Source organism: Castor canadensis, chromosome X, assembly GCF_047511655.1.
Source record: "Castor canadensis chromosome X, mCasCan1.hap1v2, whole genome shotgun sequence".
Classification (NCBI taxonomy): domain Eukaryota; kingdom Metazoa; phylum Chordata; class Mammalia; order Rodentia; family Castoridae; genus Castor; species Castor canadensis.
Window position 1 is genome coordinate 72,988,945 of NC_133405.1, and position 20,058 is coordinate 73,009,002.

The window sequence follows — 20,058 nt, forward strand, 5'->3', positions numbered from 1 at the left end:
AAGCCAAAGGGATATGTAACATTTTAAAAAATAATAACAGAAAATTTCCCAAATCTTGAGACAGTTTTGTCCATTCAGTATAGGAAGTCTCCAGGACATCAAACAGACTTGACCAGAATAGAACCTCTCCATAGTTAAAACAACAAGCACAGAGAACAGAGGAGAAATATTGGATGCTATAATAGAGAAAAAAACCAAATAACATATAAAGGTATATCCATCAAAATAGCATCACATTTCTCAACAGAAAAATTAAAAGCAAGGAGAACATGGAGTAAGGTGTTTTGGGCACTGAATGAAAATAATTTCAGCCATAGGATACTCTACCCAGGAAAACTATCATTGAAAATTGACAAAGCAATAAAAATCTTCCATGATAAGCAGGTACTAAAACAGTATATGACCACCAACCTGGCATTACAGAAGATTCTACAAGGAATTCTGCACACAAAAGATGAAAGTAAGCAAAACTACAAAATGATAGGAAGCATCAAGCCACAGGAGAAGAAAAGACAAATAATCAGAGAGTAGCATGGATTCAACTGCACACACTTGCATCCTTAAACAACAAAAACAACTAAATATCAGGAATCATCACATACCTATCAATATTAACACTGAATGTCAACAAACTCAACTCCCCCATCAAAAGGCCAGTTTGGGAAACTGGATTAAAAAGGAAGATATAATAATCTGTGCTTTATAAAAGACCCATCTTATTGACAGAAATAAACTTTGGCTTAGAGTTAGAGTCTGGAATGTGATTTACCAAGCCAATGCCCCCCGCCCCAAAAACTGGCAGGAGTAGCAATACTTATATCAGACAAAGTAGAACTCAAACTTACATTGGTCAAACAAGAAAAAGAAAACCACTTGATACTAATAAAAGTGCAATACATCAAAAGGAAATAACAATTATCACCCAATTTCACCAAAGATACATCAAAGGACTTAAAAACACATATAAACTCCAACATAGTGGAAGTGGGAGACTTTAATATCCCTCTATCAAAAATAGATAGGTCATCCAAACAAAAAAATCAACAAAGATTAGAACTAAATGACACCATAAATCAAATGGACCTAACTTGTGTCTACAGAATATTTCATCCAATAAAAACACAATATACATTATTGTCAGCAGTACACAGTGCTTTCTCAAAAATAGATCATATCTTAGGGTCAAAGCAAGCCTAAGCAAATATAAGAAAACAGAAATAACCCCCTGTATTCTATATGATCACAATGCATTAAAACTGGAACTCAACAACAAAAACAACAGCAAAAAACACCCAAATAATTACAGTCTGAATAGCACATTGCTTAATAATCAGTGGGTCATAGTAGAAATAAGAGAGGAAATCAAAAGTTTCCTGGAAGCTAATGAAAATGAAAAGACTACCTACCAGACCCTATGGGACACAGTAAAGGTAATCCTAAGAAGAAAGTTTATATGCATGAGTTCATATATTAGAAGGACAGAAAGATCTGAAATAAATGACCTAATGCTACTTCTCAAACTCCTAGAAAAATAAGAAAAAGCAAAACCAAAAACAATCAGAAGGAAAGAAATAATAAAGATAAGGGCTGAAATTAATGAGATAGAGATAAAAAAAATACCAAGAATCATCAAAACAAAAAGCTGGTTCTTTGAAAAAATAAACAAGATTGACAAGCCCCTGGTAAATCTGACTAAAATGAGGCAGGAAAAGACCAAAATTACTGAAATCAGAAATGAAAAAGGGGAGATAATAACAAACACAAAGGAAATCCAGGGAATCATCAGAGACTACTTTGAGAAATATATTGCAATAAATTGGAAAATCTTGAAGAAATGGACAAATTTCTAGATACTTATGATCATCCAAAACTGAAGCAAGAGTATATTAACCACATAAACAGATGTATAACACATAAAGAAATTGAAGCAACAATAAGAAAAATATAGGACCTGGTGGATTCTCAGATGAATTCTACCACACCTTTAAAGAAGACCTTAAACTTTTCCACCAAATAGAAAAGGAAAGTACACTGCCTAACTCATTCTATGAAGTCAGTATTACACTCCTCCCAAAACTGGACAAGGACACAACCATAATGAAGAACTACAGGCCAATTTCCTTAATGAACATTGATGCAAAAAATGCTCCATAAAAATGGTAAACTAAACCAAACAATATATCAGAAAGATCATTTACCATGACCAAGTCAGATTTCCAGAGTGTAGGGATGGTTTTAACATATGCAAATCAACAAATATCATACAGCACATTAATAGAAGCCAAGACAAAAACTGCTTGATCATCTCAATATCAATAGATGCAGAAAAGACTTTGATAAGATTCAATAGCACTTCATGATAAAGGCACTAAGAAAACCAGGAATAGAAGGAATGTACCTCAACATTATAAAAGCTATATATGACAAACATATAACCAACATCATACTTAATGGGAAAAGCTGAAACCATTGCCCCTAAACTCAGGAACAAGAAAAGGGTGCCCACTCTCCCTACTCCTATTTAACATAGTCTTGGAATTGCTAACCAGAGCAATAAGGCAAGAAGAAGAAATAAAAGGAATACAAATAGGTAAAAAATAGTCAAAGTATCCATATTTGTAGACAACATGATCCTGTACCTCAAAGACTCAAAAAAATTCTACCCAGAAATTTCTAGACACCATAAACAGCTTCAGCAATGTAGCAGGATACAAAATCAACTTACAAAAATCAATAGCCTTTCTATTCAACAACAATGAACAAATTGAGAAAGAATATAGAAAAAAATTCCATTTACAATAGCCTCAAAAAAAATCAAATACCTAGAAGTAAACTTAATGAAGGATGTAAATGACCTCTACAAAGTGAACTGCAAACCACTGAAGAAAGTGTTCATGTTGCGGAAGGTTGGTAGCTGAGATACAGGACTCTGGGGTGATTAGCAGGAAGCAACATTTTACTGTGCCAGGACAGACTCAGTGGACTCATGTCCAAAGGCTGAGCCCCAAGAACAAAGGGATCTCACCTTATATACCTTGCAAGCAGGTTACAGAAGCAAAAAGCAATATCTAATCCATAAATGGGTTTATTTAATTTTATTGGCTACTTTACCCAGGTGAGGTATGTGACTTTTCCCCTCCTCAGTGCTACATGACTTTCCTCATGTTCAGAGTTTTCAGGTTTTATCTCTCTGCTTCGCCATCCCTACCTTCCTGCTACTTTCTTATGACTCAGGTCTACTCTGTTTTCTTTAGATCCTCCTCTCTGCTATATTATTCCCCTCTTTGATACTCAGACCCACTCAGGGTCAAAGAGCATCATCTTTATTTAGGGGTTCTATTTTTATAACATTATTACATATGCACCTGTTTTCCTTTTTATAATGGCCTTTATAATAGTCTTGATAGACCACAGCACCAGAGAAACAAGGCAGGGCAATATTAAGCATGTTTCTAGGATTAGACACATTGCCCCATCAGGATTTTGAATTCACCTAAGGCAGAAAATCATCCTCCAAACAGGTCATTGGGATCCCATCCTCTCCAAGTCTGGATGGGGACATGGGCAAGCTTTCATATTTTCTTTGTGATCTTTTTTATAACCTTTTTAAAAAAACATTAATCTGTAAGTGGCAGTTGTTTAGGCTAAATATTTCACAAACTTTTCCCTCAGAAACAAGCAAATAGTCTAAAGCCAAGTGGTTCTGATAGATAGCATTGTGCATCTTAGTGCTGTGTTTTGCCAGCAGATTGAGGGCTTTTGCAGTTTCATTAGTTATAATTTTAACAATAGCCTTTATCCTGATGATGCAGTTGAGCATACATATGAGGGTGTGATAGCCCCAGGACCATCATTTGCCCAGGTGGCAAGACCATAGAACTGGGTGATTTACTCAGGAGGACATTTGTCATCTTTTTCCCAAGCCCAATCATCTCCCTTGTTGGTCCTTCCACAAACATAGCATAAAATGACATTTAGTGTCTGGGCTATAGACTCAGCCAGTGAGAGGAACAAGTTTTTAGCTTTGGCAGAGGTGGAAAATTTACTCATCTCATTATACAAGGAGTGAAAACTTTGGTATGAAGAACTCTCATGGGTAACTAATTTGAGGTGTATCAGACTTTCAGGGTCAAGACCCTTTTATCTTTTTTTATACTACTTATTTTTCCCTGTGTTCAATCAGATGGCTTAAGTACAGTGAAATTTACAGGGTTACAGGTGCAATGGGTGTAGTTAGGGGCAGCTTTCCCCTTGTGAAGGAGGACTGAATATTTAGCCCTCTGTTAAACCAGATCAGTAGCGATAAATAGTAATCATGTATTCTTCCCAAAAAGAGAGAGAAGAGAGTTAATAAAAATCTTTCATGGTGAGATCAATCAGTGGGGGCGGTTTCTGCCAAGCCTATGGTGAAGACTAGGGTGAGAAGTACAGAAACAGATACAGAAAAGGTTTGACAATACATTAAAGTGAAATAACTGGTGTAAAAACTGCCCATTTGTCCTGTTGGAGAGTTGACTCCTGAAGCTTCTGCCGTGCATAGACTAGTCAGCTTCCAGGAAGTGACTAGAGCAGGGCTGTTGTTCCTTCATTCTTGGTCCCCTGTTGTTTCCTGGGAAGCAGATTCCTGCCAAGGGAGGGCACTTAGGTTCTGGAGGGTGATCCTACATGGTTAAGCCAGATGAGGGATTCACTCCCACTCTAGAGAAGCTGGCTTGACTCGACTGTGGTGGATCCAAGGAGCAATCACTGTTACTTTAACTGCAGTTGGAGTATTAGACAAGATAACAACAAAAAGGCCCCTCCAATGGGGTTTTAATGGTTGGATATTTTATTTTATTTTTACCCATTTTTTAACTGAGTAGAATTACCATGACAAAAATATATTATCAGTACCTATGTCCAAGAAAACAAGTTATTTTTAAAAATGTTAAACGCACCATCTTTAAGTATCAAAGGGCATGTTCAGAGCCAATAAAAATAGTTATTTTGTCTCTATTTAAGTAGAAGGCCCTGTTTAAAACTATGAGTTTGTGTCTGGAAGGGTTTTAATGCCAGATACATGTGTATAAGAACCATTTCTTTAATCCTCTCAGCCTTGGTTATTTTTGAGAGGTCTGGCACCAGTGACTCCATTTGAACTTTGATGGCAGTCCACCCTTGTCTCCAAACTGCTTGTCTCTGAACAGTCTCTTCTGAAGATCTGTCTCTCATCCAAGTACTAATCAGGCCCAACCCCACTTAGCTTCCGAGACCAGACGAGATAGGGTGTGTTTAGGGTGGTATGGCCGTAGATTGAAGATCTTTCTTGATTGGTTGCTCTTTCCTGGATTTTGTTTGTTTGGCTGGTTTTGGTCCCATGTTGGGGGGGGGTATAACGAGCAGATCAGGTGGGAGTCAGTGCCAAGTAGACAATTTTGGCCAAATTTTAGCAACAAAGAGGCTTAGAAGGAGTGGCTCTTAGGCAGTGTTTCTAGACAAGGACAATACAAAACAAAATCTAACAAAAGCAGATGTCTAAAAAGCTAACCTGGTTGACACATAAGTAGTTATTAGAGTCATATTTTTTATGGACTTGATTGTAAATGCCCCAGAAGGATCAGAAGTGTAATGACAAAAACTAAAGAGCCATGGTTAAAATTCTGATGAACAATTTAGCAACAAAAAGAATAGTATATCAGTACCACTACCCTTTTGTTACTGTGTTTATCTAAATTTTGTATTTTAGGAGGTTTGATATACTTGAAAAACATAAATATATTTAATATACAAGAACCAGCAAGAGCATCACAGCTTTATAGAGGTTATATATACATATTAGTTTAGACATGACTCAATTACCTTAGTAGTTAAAACCCTGACAAAAATCACCAGAGAACACAGGTAAGTATTTATGGGGACTAAATATGGAGTTAGGAAACATAGTAGCCAAGAATCATGGCTCAGAAGTTGATAAGGGATCACATCCCAGATTGTTGACATTAACACATGGTTCATGACATACAGCAGAATCCCACCAGCCTATAGTCAAAGGACTCCCTCCTTTAAATAACAGGCCCAATCTGGTCATCCCACACCAAATGTTCTCTCCATCTGACATGTGGAAGGAGTAGTACTAACACCTCCACTCTGTTGAGTCAAATAAAAATAGGAGGTCTTTACTTTCAGTGTAGTGCTCCTTTTTGAGTTTTATTTATTTACCGATTTTTTTATCCTATCTGGAGGGTGTACTTTGGCTTTGTTTTACATAAGTAAATCTGTTTTAACTCTTGTATTAGTGCAGCAGTTCTCCCTATGCTCAGCTGCCTCATTTTTCTGTGTTTTAATAAACTCTTGTTGTCTTGACAAATTTGTGAATTAACCTGTAGCACCAAAAATTCCTGACAGTTATCTTGATAAAACAAAAGCCATTTTAAGACAATTTTTTGGAAACGTTGTCAAGAACAATACAATATTTTAAAGATAGCCTTGTTATTATGAGCTTAGAGAATTAAGTTTTACTTTAACATCAGTACATTAAATTTTGACCTTAGAAAACCTTTAATGTAACTCTTAGATTTTAGTTAACATAATCACTTACATAAGCATCTACATCTTTGTGACAACTTATATGTACCCTCTGAGGAAGCTTGTCATTATCCTTTCTTTATCCAAAAGTGTTATTTTTTTAAACTTTTATTTTTTAAAAACCATATCCTTAGTATCTTTTACATATTTTTGCTACTTGTTGAAAATAACTCATAAAATATTTTAGCTTAGAACCTTGCATTTCCATGAAAAAACAAGAGAGAAAGCAACCTTGAAAGTATTTTTGTATTAAAGCAATTTATAGAAAGCCCATTTGTTAATAGACCCATGTATTTTAAGAGATAATTAAATTCAGATTGAATTTATGGCAGAATGAAACATGTGAAAGTCATTTGTTTAACTACCCAAATTTCAAGATTCCTGCTACAGGCTGTGGCCCCCTTTTTCTTCTTTTTTTTCCCCCTCTGGTCTAAGCCGGAGTGTTAACCCCTGAATGCCTGCATGTTAGTGAGACCTGATTGAAAGAGGCTTAATAACCTGTTTTCTTAAAAGTAGCAATATAACAGAGTAATAATTTTTACATTGAATCTATAAGAACTGTTCTCAAGATGTTTACATATTTATGTGTAAAAAGCCTAAGCAGTTTATAACAGAGATCTTTAAAATAAATACCTGTGTTTTTTTGTTACCTTGAGTATCATATGAACCTTACAATAGTAGCAGTTTAAGAACCATTTTGAAGATGTTTACATATACACACACTGTGAGCATACCATTAGATGGATGCATAATCTGACCAGCCATTAGCAAGGGAAACATAAGCATGTCACAACTGTCTCAATAACAGACCAAGCTTACTGCACCAACCTTTTGGAACAGTTTATTTTTTTACCATTAACAGTCAAAGTTGCTCTTTTTCTCACCCTTTTAGGTAGGTTCTCCCTGCTTATACTCCCTAGAAGTAAAGGTGCCAGCAAGTTCAGTATTTCTGGCATATTTTAATAATACTAAATTGTTTTCTATTTTTAAGACATAAAAACTCAACTGAAGGAGTTTTTATCCTTTTCTGTCTCCAAACATTTTATGACATTTCATTTTTTCTCTTGCTCTTCCCTCTCTCACTTTTTCCTCTTTTTCTCCTTTCTCTCTCTCTTTACTTAATCCATGAAGACCTCATCCCAATTTTGTTTCCATTCCTTCACTTTCCCCTCTCTACATTCACAACCCTTCTGTAACATTCCTTTTCTTTCAAGTCAGACCAGATCTTATGTATCAGTCCAAGTCCATCCTTCATGTGTTAATTTTTGTAAGAGCTCAGTTAGTGCTGAGCCTTAGTCCTCCTTCAGGATGCCCATTTTGGGTGAAGATGTGCAAACTTGAGCACCAAAGCTACCCACCAAAACTGAAAGACTTGATTTCTCCTCAGTCCACCCAATAAATTGGTACCTGAATTTAAATAAACAACAGTCTGGTTTTTGAAGACCAATTTTACACTCTTGGCTTTTCCCATTTTCCTGGGTATTAAGGTTTTTTTTTTATAATTACTCTGTAAACTTCATTAATAACAATTTTATCTAGTGACCCTTCCAGGGGCCATCCTATAGCAAAAGCAGGCCAATCTACTTCACACAGGGCCTTTAGCTTGTTAGGAGTTAACTTAACCCCATAGTCCAGTACATTAAATCCCTTTTTAAAGGTATTAATCATACACTCCAAAGGAGTGTTTTACTCTGATTTCCACCCATCTCCTCCTGTTACCAGACTGCCAGACAGACACAGAACATGGGGGACTCCTCATTCACTTTGCAGGTGGGCTGCATCTCAGCTCACATTTTCATATACTCTCACACAGCATAGTACTTCCATCCCACTCCCTGAGCCTGAGACACATGGCTTCACCCCAAAAAGGAGGTGAGTAGCAGTCTCTGGGAGATGATCAGTCTCCCCTTCTGCTTCGTGAGGCAGGCCTGAATTTGAACCCAGGATCTTACCAGTCTGCTGAGTGGTGCTTCTCTCCCCTCTCTAGTTCCTGTGCCTCAGTTGGTTCCGTTGTGCATCCAAGGCCCTCACTCTAACTCACTGGGAGAATGAATCTCCCTCCAGATTAAGCTGTCCATTGGCACTTGGTGGGATCTCCTCTCAGAGGTCCGGGAGAATGCACCCTGGTGACAAAGGAGGTGATAACTCACCATCTCCATAATCCCTGATAACGAGCCACCAAGAAATGTTGCTGGAGGCTGCTAGCTGAGATACAGGATTCTGAGGTAATCAGCAGGAAGCAAAGTTTTATTGTGCCAGCACAGACTCAGCAGACTCATGTCCAAAGGCTGAGCCCAGAGAACAAAGGGGTTTCACTTTATATACCCTTGCAAGCAGGTTACAGAAGCAAAATGCAAGGTCTAATCCATAAATGTTTTTTTTTCAATTTTATTGGATACTTTACCCTAGTGCTATGTGACTTTTCCCCTCCTCAGTGCTACATGACCTTCCTCATGTTCAGATTTTTCAGGTTTTATCTCTCTGTTATGCCATCCCTACCTCTCTGCTACTTTCTCAGGACTCAGGTCTAGTCTATTTTCTATTGATCCTCCTCCCTACTACAACAGTCAAGGAAGATTACAGAAGATGGAAAGATCTTCCATGCTCATGGATTGGTAGAATCAACATAGTAAAAATGGCTATACTACCAAAAGCAATCTACATGTTCAATGCAATTCCCATCAAAATTCCAATGACATTCATCACAAAGATTGAAAAATCTACCCTAAAGTTCACTTGAAAACACAAAAAACTGAGACTAGCCAATGCAATGCTGAGCAAAAAGAGCAATGCTGGAAGTATCACAATACTTGACTTTAAACTGTACTACAGAGCCATAGCAATAAAAACAGCATGGTACTGGCACAAAAACATATATGAAGACCAGTGGAACAGAATAGAGGACCTGGATAAAAATCCACACAGCTATACCTACCTTATTTTTGACAAAGTTACTAAAAACATATGATGGAGAAAAGACAGCTTCTTCAACAATGTTGCTTGGGAAAAAATCTGCTTGCAAAAAACTGAATCTAGATCCATGCCTGTCACCCTGTACTAGTGTCAAATCAAAGTGGCTTAAGGACCTTAAAATCAGACCTGAAACCTTGCAGTTAATACACAACAGAGCAGGGAATACACTGGAAGCCATAGGTGTAGGCAAAGACTTCCTCAGTAGAACTACAACAGCCCAGCAACTAGAAGAAAGGATGGACGAATGTGACTACATGAAATTAAAAAGCTTCTGCACAACATAAGAAATGGTCTCTAAATTGAAGAGACCACCCACAGATTGCAAAAAAATATTTGCTAGCTATACATCAGACAAAGGACTGATAACCAGAATATGCAGGGAGCTCAAAAAAGTAAACTCCCCCAAAGTCAATGAGCCAATAAAGAAGGGGGCAACTGAACTAAACAGAACTTTTTCAAAGGAAGAAGTCCCAATGGCCAAAAAACACATGATAAAATGCTCACCATCTCTGCCTATATCGCAAATGCAAATCAAAACCACACTAAGATTCTACCTCACCCCTGTTAGAATGGCTAGTATTAAGAACATCAACAACAAATGTTGGTGAGGATGTAGTGAAAAGGAGCTCTCATACAGTGCTGATGGGAATGTAAACTACTACAACCACTATTGAAAACACTACGGAGCCTCCTTAAAGAACTAAACATAGATCTGGCTATGATCCAGCAATACCGCTCCTAGGAATGTTACTCAAGTTATTACAAATGCACCTGCACACCCATGTTTATTGACTATTTACAATAGCTAAGCCATGGTAACAGCCCCACTACCGACCAACGGATCAAGAAAATGTGGTCTTTATGCACAATGAATTTTTACTCAGCCACAAAGAAGAATGAAATTTTGTTATTTGCAAGTAAATGGGTGAAACTAGAGAACACCATCTTATCGAAGTTAGCCAGGCTCAGAAGGCCAAAAATTGTATGTTCTCCTTTATCTGCAGATTATAAACCCAAAACAAATGCAGTAATGTTATTGGGCATGGGTCACACACTAAGGGGAGAACGTGCAAGGGAGATATAGGGAAAGGAAAGGAATCCTAAATCTTGAATGTGGTTGATGAGCTCACTATAGAGTAGTGAATAAAATAATCTTAAACTGGCAGAGGCCACTATGGGAAGGGGACCAGGAAGTAGCAAAGAGGTCTGGTAGAGATGAACCAATGTGGGTTGCAATACAGAAGTGCATGGAAGCAGCACTAGGAATCTCTGTATTGCTATCTCTAGTAATGATATGTCTTTCTTATTATCTCTTATGTTTTCTCTTCAACAAAATTAGAGAACTAGAGGGCTGATTGCTGAACAGGTTCTGCCTAGAATCAGGGAGGGGGGGAAGGAGGGGGCAGGAGGTGGCACAAACAATGTAAGTAAATGTAAAAACGATAAAAGAAAAAATTATATTCTGCTTACAAGAGAGAACATGCAGTATTTGTCTTTTGCAATCTGGTTTATTTTGCTTAGCATGAAGATCACCAGTTCCATCCATTTATGCTGCAAATGACAGATTTTCGTTCTTCATATGGTGAAATAATGATTTTTTTGTGCATTCATCTGCTAATAAACACCTTCATGGATTCCATATAATATGTTTCCTGAGAAGTGCTGCACTATACATCTATTTTTGATATGTTGATTTTAGTTCCTTAGGATATATACCAAAAACTGGGACATCTGGATTACATGACAGTTCTGTTTTCAGTGTTTTTGAGGAATCGTCATAGTGTTCTTCAGAGTGGATGTGCTTATTCACATTTCCATCTACTGTGAATAAGAGTTCCTTTTTCTCCACATTCTTGTCAGAACTTGTTTTGCTTATTTGTTGTTGATTATATCCACTCTAACTGGGTTGAGATGGTATCTAATTATGGTTTTGATTTACATTTTCCTGATGGATAATGAAATTGAGCATTATTTCATATATTTGTTAGTTATTTGTAGTTACTCTTTTGTGAAGTATTTATTTAGGGAATTTATTCAGTTTCAATTGGATTTCTCATTTTTTTGTTGTTAAGTTTTTGTGTTCCTTATATATTCTGGATATTATTTATTATTATTTTCTAGCTATTCATCTAACAGCTGGAAAATATTTTCTCTGATTCTCTAGGTTGTCTCATCACTCTGTTGATTAATTCTTTTACTTTGACAAAGCTTCTTAGTTTAGTTTAGTTTAGTGGCCATTTGCCACTTTTTGCTTTTGTTCCCAGTGCTTTGGGGTCCTAATCAGAAAATAACTCTCTGTACCAATTTCTTGAAATGTCCCCCTAACTTTTCTTTTGTATCTCCAGAGCAGAGTTTCATATCTTAAATTAAGATTTTTGATATATTTTGAGTTGATTTTTGTAAAAGGAGAGAGGCAGGATTCAAGTTTTTCCTGCATGTAGATACACAGTTTTCCCAATACCCTTTACTGAAGAGGCTGTATGTTTTCAGCACTTTTGTTGAAAATCAATTGGCTGTACATTTGTCCATTTATTTCTGGCATATCTATTCTATTGCTGTGGCCTATGTGTCTGTTCTTAAGTGAATACTATGCTAATTGGATTACTGTACTCTGTAGTATGTCTTATGATTTTTCCATGCATGAATATAATGTACTTTGATAATATTTACACCTCTCTTACTCTTTCTTGTCCCCCATCCCTCCTTTCCCGTTTCCTTCTCACATTCCACCCCCTTTTACTTTCCTGTCCCATTCACCCCTAGATTTCATATATGAGAGAAATCATGTGATTTCTTTGTCTTTGTAGAAGATAAAGATTTCTTGTCTTTGTAGAACTGGCTTAATATGTCTTGCAATCAGAAATTGTGATGCCTCCACCTTTATTCTTTCTGATAAAAACTACTTTCACTATTCAGTATTTTGTGCCTTCATATGAATTGTAGAAATTATTTTGTACAACTGTGAGGAATGTCATTGATGTTTTGATAGGGGTATTTGTTGAATCTGTAGATCACTTTGAGTAGTATGGACATTTACAAAGATTAATTCTTCCAGTACATTAACATGAATCTTTTTCCATTTTTCTTTATTTTTCAAGTTTTTCATCAGTGTTTATATTTTTCATTGTAGAGTCTTTCATTTCCTTAGTTAAGTTTGCCCTCAGTGTTTTATAAATTTTTGTTAACTATTGTAAATTATGTTTCTTTCACCATTTCTCAACAAAATTATTAGTAATATGTAGGAAAACTATTGATTTACGTATATTGATTTTATATGCTGGTATGTCACTGAATCTTTAAGTCAGCTCTTATAGTCTTTTGGCAGAGTCTTTAGGTTTTTTATAATATCTGAAAAAAGGGATAATTTGCCTCCATTCTTATTTATTTGTATTTTATTTCATCTTCTTGCCTTATTAATGTGGTTTAAATTTCTATTCCTATGTTTAGTAAGAGCAGTGAAGGTAGAATGAGTGCTTGCCTTGTTCCTGATCTTAGAGAAAATGTTTTCAGTTTTTAGGCAACCAATATGATAGTGGTTGTAGATTTTTAATATATATCATTTATTATATTCTGGTGTGGACTATATTACTATTATTACTATGGTTAGGTAGAATATTACTATATCAAATTTGTGAATGACTTTTATCACAAAAACATGTTGACTTTACCAAATCTTTTCCTATTTCTGTTGAGATGATCTCATGATTTTATTCTTCATTCTGTTTATGTGATATGTTACACTTATTGATTTGCCTATTTTGTCTTACCCTTGCATTCCTGGGATGGTACCAACTTGATCATGCTATATGATCATTTTGAAGTGTTGTTGAATACCACCTTATACAAAAATCAGTTCAAAATGGATCAAAGACTTTGATATAGTACCTGACACTTTGAAATTAATAGAGGAAATTTTTCAAGAAATAAGCATAGACAATGACTTTCTTAATAGAATCTCAGTAGCTCAGGAAATAATAGAAAGGATTGACAAATGGGATTGCATCAAATTAAAAGCTCTGCACAGCAAAATAAACTATTACCAAGGTGAAGAGACAGCCAAGAGAATAGAAGAAAAATTTTCCCAGTATTCACTTGACAAGGGATTAATATCCCAAAAATGTAAAACAAATAAAAATTAAACACTGAAGGAATGGTTGAAATAAATTACATGTGTGTGCATGTGCTCCGTGTGTGTGAAAATAACATAATGGAAGCCTCTAAAGCTGTTAAAAGGGTGGAGGAAGAAGGGACTTAAGAAAAAGTAATATACCTGGGGTGAATTTGATCAAAGTACATTATATGAACATTTGTAAATATCACAGTGAAACCACTTTGCATAAGTTATGTGTGCTAGTAATTTTTAAAAACTAAATACAAGGAACAAATAGCCCTATCAACAAATAGGGAAAGAATTTGAACAGATATTTCTCCCAAAAAAGATGTACAAATGGCTAACAAATACATGAATGAACATTCAACATCCTTAGGCATCAAGAAAATGACAAACAAAAAACCACTTTGAGATTCCATTTCACCCTAATCAGAATGGCTATCATCAAGGAAACAAGCAACAACAAATTCTGGCCAAGGATATGGGGTAAAGGGGACCCTTATTTACGTTGATGGTAATGGAGTTAGTCCAACCACTATAGAAATCAATTAAAAAAACCTAAAATTGCAGCTAACATACAATCTTGCTATAACACTACTGGACATATACCCAAATGATTCATAGTCAGCATACAATAGAGATACTCACACACCCATATTTATTATAGCTTAATTCACAACAGCCACATGTGGAAGTAGACTAGATGTTCAACAACAGATGAAGGGATAAAATTCATGTTATATTATACATAATGGAATATTATTTAGCCATAAAAAATAATGAAGTAAAAAAGGTAAACATTGTTGCTGTACTTTCTATATAAAAATGAAGATAGAATATTTAAACCTGTTGAAATCACCATAAGAGGACTAAGGTAGAAAGGGAAAAATGGGAGGGATGAGCCAATTCACTATGTAATGTATATATAACATGGAAATGTCCTAATGAAACTCCCTGTATAACTGTCTTAAACAAATAAAAATGTCTTTTTTCAAAAACAGAGGACAAGAAGGTAAAATAGGTCCTATCTGGGGGTTTGTACCAGTGGGAGGAGGGAAGATATAAAGAAAGGGTTTGGGAGGGTGAATATGGTGGAAGTATTATGTACTCATGTATGAAAATGGAGCAATGAGACTTTTGAAACTATTCTAAGAAAGGGGGAGGGGAATAAAGGAGTATGATGGAGGGGGTAAATCTGACAAGATATATTGCAAACACTTTTGTAAATGTCACAATCTCAGCAAAACAATAATGTGCCAATAAAAATTTGAAAAGAATAAAAAGAATAATGAAATTATGTATTTGCAGGAAAATTAATGAATCTAGAGATCATATTAAGTGAAATGTCAGACTCAGAAAAACAAACATCATATGTTTTCTCTCATAGGCAAAATATAGGCCTAGAAACAAACAAGCCAACAAAAAAAAGACATGATCATACAAGGGGGACTATATGGGAGGGGCTGTCAGGAGGGAGAGGAAGCAAAGAGAGGGTGATGAGGGTTAAATATAGCTGAAGTATGTTATATGCATGTATGACAATGTAATAATAAACCCATCATTTTGTAAAATAAAAAAAGAAAAATCTACTTAATGTTTTACCTCCAAATATCATTTCAACATGTAATCAATAAAATATTATTGATATGTCAAAGTACTTGACTTGGTATTATTTTGTTGAGAACTTTTGCTTCTGTGTTCATAAGAGATAGTGGTCTAAAATTTTCTTTTTTGTTACATCCTTGTCTGATTTTGGTAAGAGGGAACCACTGACCTCATAAAATCAGTTTGAGTATGTTTCTTTCCATTTAACTACTGGAAGAGACTGGAAAAAAAATGACATCAGTTCTCTACATTTTTACCGTTCAGCTATGAAGCCATACAGTTTTAGAATTTTCTTTTTTAGGAGAATTTTATTATGTATTCATTCTCAAGTTATTGGTGTCCTCTGGATTTTCTTATATCCTCATAGTTCAATTTTGGCAGGTCAGAAATTTGTTCATTGAAAGTTTTCCAGTGTGTTAGCATGCAGTTTTCCATGGAAATCCTTAACGGTTCTTTTAATTTCTGTGGTATCAGTCACAATGTCTCCTTTTCTTGTCTTATTTTATTTATAATGCTTTTCTCCCTTTTTATCTTGAATAGATTGGATACATGCTTGTCACTTTCATTTTTCTGTTTCAAAGGACCAACTCTTTGCTTCAGTGATCTATTGTATAGTTTTATAGTCTTTCATTCTTATTTAAGCTCTGGTTTTGTTATTTGTCTCCTTCTACTAATATTTGTTTTGCTGTTGTTTTCCAGGACCTTGAGATTCATAAGCTATTTATTTGCAATCTTTCTGTTATTTTGTATAAACTTCCCACTTAGCATTGCTTTTATTTCATTCTCAACATTTTGTTATGCTTTATTTTTGTTTTCACTTGTTCCAAGAAAATTTCTAAATTTCCCTTTCAACATCCTCTATGATCTACTGTTCATTTGAAAGTGTGTTGGAGACAGAAACAAGATAATGGAAAGAAATAGCCTTCTCTACTGATGCTGCCATGGACAAGATTTCAAGGCAACAAAGGAGGGATTATATTCCATGGAGAGAAAGTGAGGTAAAAGTGTAACATCCAATAAAAAACTAACAGGAAATCTAAAACCAGAATCGGAACAGCAGTGCAGACAAAAGTACTGACCAAGTTGCAACAGGTTCCAGGTAAGAGGTGGAACAGCAGTCTATAGATTACTGAAGAGTTCAATCAACCTGCTAAGTACAGACTGACAGTTTCAGCTGCTTGAGAAATCCATACATTATACAAACTTTAAATCCAGTTTGGTACTTGCTCTGGGAGTGACTCATTTAGCACAGCAGGCTAGCTCTAGAAGAAATATTCAGAATATAGCCTAGTAAACTCTCATAGTTCTGTAGAGGCAGGCACTACATTGAGAGTGGTCTTATTGTTAGGCACTTGAACTATTCCAGGGGACAAAAAACCCAGGCCACTCACAAATTGTATCCTCTCTGGACACCCCACTGAATTGACTGAAAGAGTGATTGTGATTGGTGTGTAGGATGGTAGTGGCTGAAGGTAGTGACTGACACATTCTTGCTGAGAGGAATGCTCAGCAGGGAAGGGCCTGTGACAGCACAGCTCAATGTCCAGCATCTGGGCCACATGGTAGTGAAATGTGAACTCCACACAGCTTTGGCATTACCCCCCACCCCAAGGTTTTACTGGTTGTAGGTCATATGGCTGTTTTCTTTAGCTGTTCCTACATTGTCTACAGTTTCTCTTGCCAGGCCTTTCATATTCCTGGCATCACTATCTGGGTTCTCTATTTCAGCTTCAGTCTTACAGCTTTACACATTGTGATACCAAGGACTTATTTCAGGGACTCTGACCCTGTCTTTCACTACTAAACCTTTCAAGCTTGCTGTTGAAATCTCAGTGGAAGCCTCCATGACTCCGTACCTCTTGTATTCTGGATGATGGCAAAACAAGCATCATGTGGATAATATCAACTTTTGCCACCTGCACAAGTTCTACATGGTTCTGCTTAGAACATGACTGCAGCAGCCTCTGAATGCCTTGACAGCTGAACACAGGAAATAGTTCATGGGGACACAATTCCTTAGGTAGCTATGTGTGAGCAGGGTATCCCAGGAAAAACTTTTCAAATAACAGCCTCTAAAAGGAGTTTATATATGTTTACACATTTGAGATTATTGTAGGGTCATTCTGATACCTAGGATGTCCTCTGGGCAGTTTTCCTGTTGTCTTGGTAAAAAGTACTTTGTCTTGATAGTGCTAGTCTCTTTAGCACCTGTGTCAATCTTGGCAATGACTTTAAATGCACACCTTTTTTTAAAATCTAAATTAAATCAGTTTTTTTCTGATTAAAAATATTTTGTTCATTTATTCACATGTGCATACATTGTTTGGGTCATTTCTCCATGCTGCCCCCCTCCCCTACTCTTCCCCCCTCCTATCCTCAGTTTCAGGCAGGTCCCATTCTGCCCTTGTGACTGATTTTGTTGAAGAAAAGACATAAGCATAATAAGAAAGACAAAGCATTTTTGCTAGTTGAGTTAAGGAGAGCTATACAGAAAGATTCCTACTATTGCTCTCATGTGTTACGACCCATGTTGCTTCAGCTCTAACTGATCTCTACATTGGTTCCTGATCCCCTGCTAGTGATAACCTGTTGTTTTAAGGTTTCTGTATTAGTTCCTCTGGAGTGCGGACATCAAATGCTTTCATGTTTTGGGTTTTCTACCTATTCCTGTATCTCCCATATGTGCTCTCCCTTTTCTTGTGATCCAAGTCCAACAACGTTGCTGCATTTGCCCTAGATCTAAAGTCCGCATATGAGGGAGAACATACGATGTTTGATCTTCTGAGCCTGGCTGAACTTGCTCAGAATGATGTTCTCCATTTCCACCCATTTACCTGCAAATGATAAGATTTCATTTTTCTTCATGGCTGAGTAAAATTCCATTGTGTACAAGTACCACATTTTCTTGATCCATTCATCAGTAGTGGGGCATTTTGGTTTTTTCCATAACTTAGCTATTGTGAATAGTGCTGCAATAAACATGGGTGTGCCTCTGGAGTAACCTGTGTTGTACTGCTTTGGGCATATCCCCAAGAGTGGGATTGCTGGATCATATGGCAGGTCTATGTTTAGATTTTTAAGAAGTCTCCAAAATTTTTTCCAGAGTGGTTGCACCAGCTTGCATTCCCACCAGCAGTGTATTAGGGTTCCTTTTTTCCCACATCCTCACTAGCACTTGTTGTTGGTGGTGTTTTTGATGATGGCTATTCTAACAGGGGTGTAGTGGAGTCTTTGTGTGGTTTTGATTTGCATTAAATGCACACTTTTGTATCAAACATATGTTTTCAAATTTTTTCTATTCTATTCCTCTTCAATTCTATTTCTTACAAAAAATCTGGTTAAAATCCTACAGTAATATACATGTGATTAACCAAATTGTTGTACTGCCTTGAAATTTCCTCTGTCTGATTAGCCAGTTGGTCACCTTTAAGCTCAATCTCTCAGAAAGTCTCAGGGAATAGAGAAATTGTAGACATTTTCTTTCCCAAAGTATAACATGGAATGGCCTCTCATCCAATTCTCAATAAAGTCCTTATTTCCATCTGAATGCCTGCAGTCATACCCTTACTTTGAATTCCTATTATGTTGATCTTCTGAGTGCTTAACAGAATCACCCATTAGCATTCATTTTTGGCATAGTACATGTTATGTAGCCTGCTCCTCCAAACTTTTCCAAATTCCTCCCACAAAACACTTCCAAAAGCTTCTGAATTACATTGTCTCAGCTATAATCACAGCAATGACCCCACATCTTTGCAGCATTTTCCTGTGTTTTTTAGCTTTTTGTCACTATGACAAAATACTGAAATTAATGAACTATAACAGTCTTGCCAGCATTTGGGGATTTTTTTTGTTTATTTTCTGGTAATAGCCATTCTGACTGGTATAGGATAGTATCTCTCTGTTGTTTTGATTTGTGTTTTCCTAATGGCTAATAATATTGAGCATTATTTTATATATTTATTAGGTATTAGTTTTTCTTCTTTTGAGAAGTATCTATTCAGATAACTTAGCAATTTTTAATTGGATTACCTTTTTGGCTGTACTGGGGTCTGAACACAATGACTTACACTTGCTAGGCAAGTGCTCTAACACTTGAGCCATGTCCCTTGCCTTTTTTGCTTTGGTTATGTTTTCAACAGAATCTCACATTTTTGCCTGGACTGGCCTGTACCATGATCATCCTACTTAGGATGGAAGGTATGCACTTTTATTACTTGAGATAAGGTCTCAGGAAGTTTTTCCTGGTCTAGCCTCAAACTGCGAGCCCCCTGATCTTTGCTTCCCAAGTAGCTAGGGATTACAGGTGTGAGCCCCACACCTGAATTACTTTTTATTTTCAATTTCTTTTCAGTTCTTTATATTCTGCGTATTAAACCTTTTAGCGATAATTGCTGGAAAAAAATTTTCCAAATCTGTGCATTGTCACTGCACTCTGATAATTATTTCCTCTGCTGTGCAGAAACTCCTTAGTTTGACGTAATGTAATTTGTCAATTGTTGCTTTTGTTTCCTGAGCTTTTGAGGTACTATCCCATTGCCTGTACCAATATCTTGAAGTATTCCCCTATGTATTCTTCTGTAGTTTCAATGTTTCAGATCTTATATCAAAGTTTATGATCCATTTTGAGATGATCTTTATACAGTGTGAGAGATAGTGATCAATTTATTTTCAATCTCCTGCACTGCAGGTAGATAACCAGTCTTTCCAGCAGCATTTATTGAAAAGGCTGCCCATTCTTCAATGTTTGTTTCTGGAACCTTCAAAAATCAGTTGGCTCAAGGTACATAAATTTGTTTCTGACA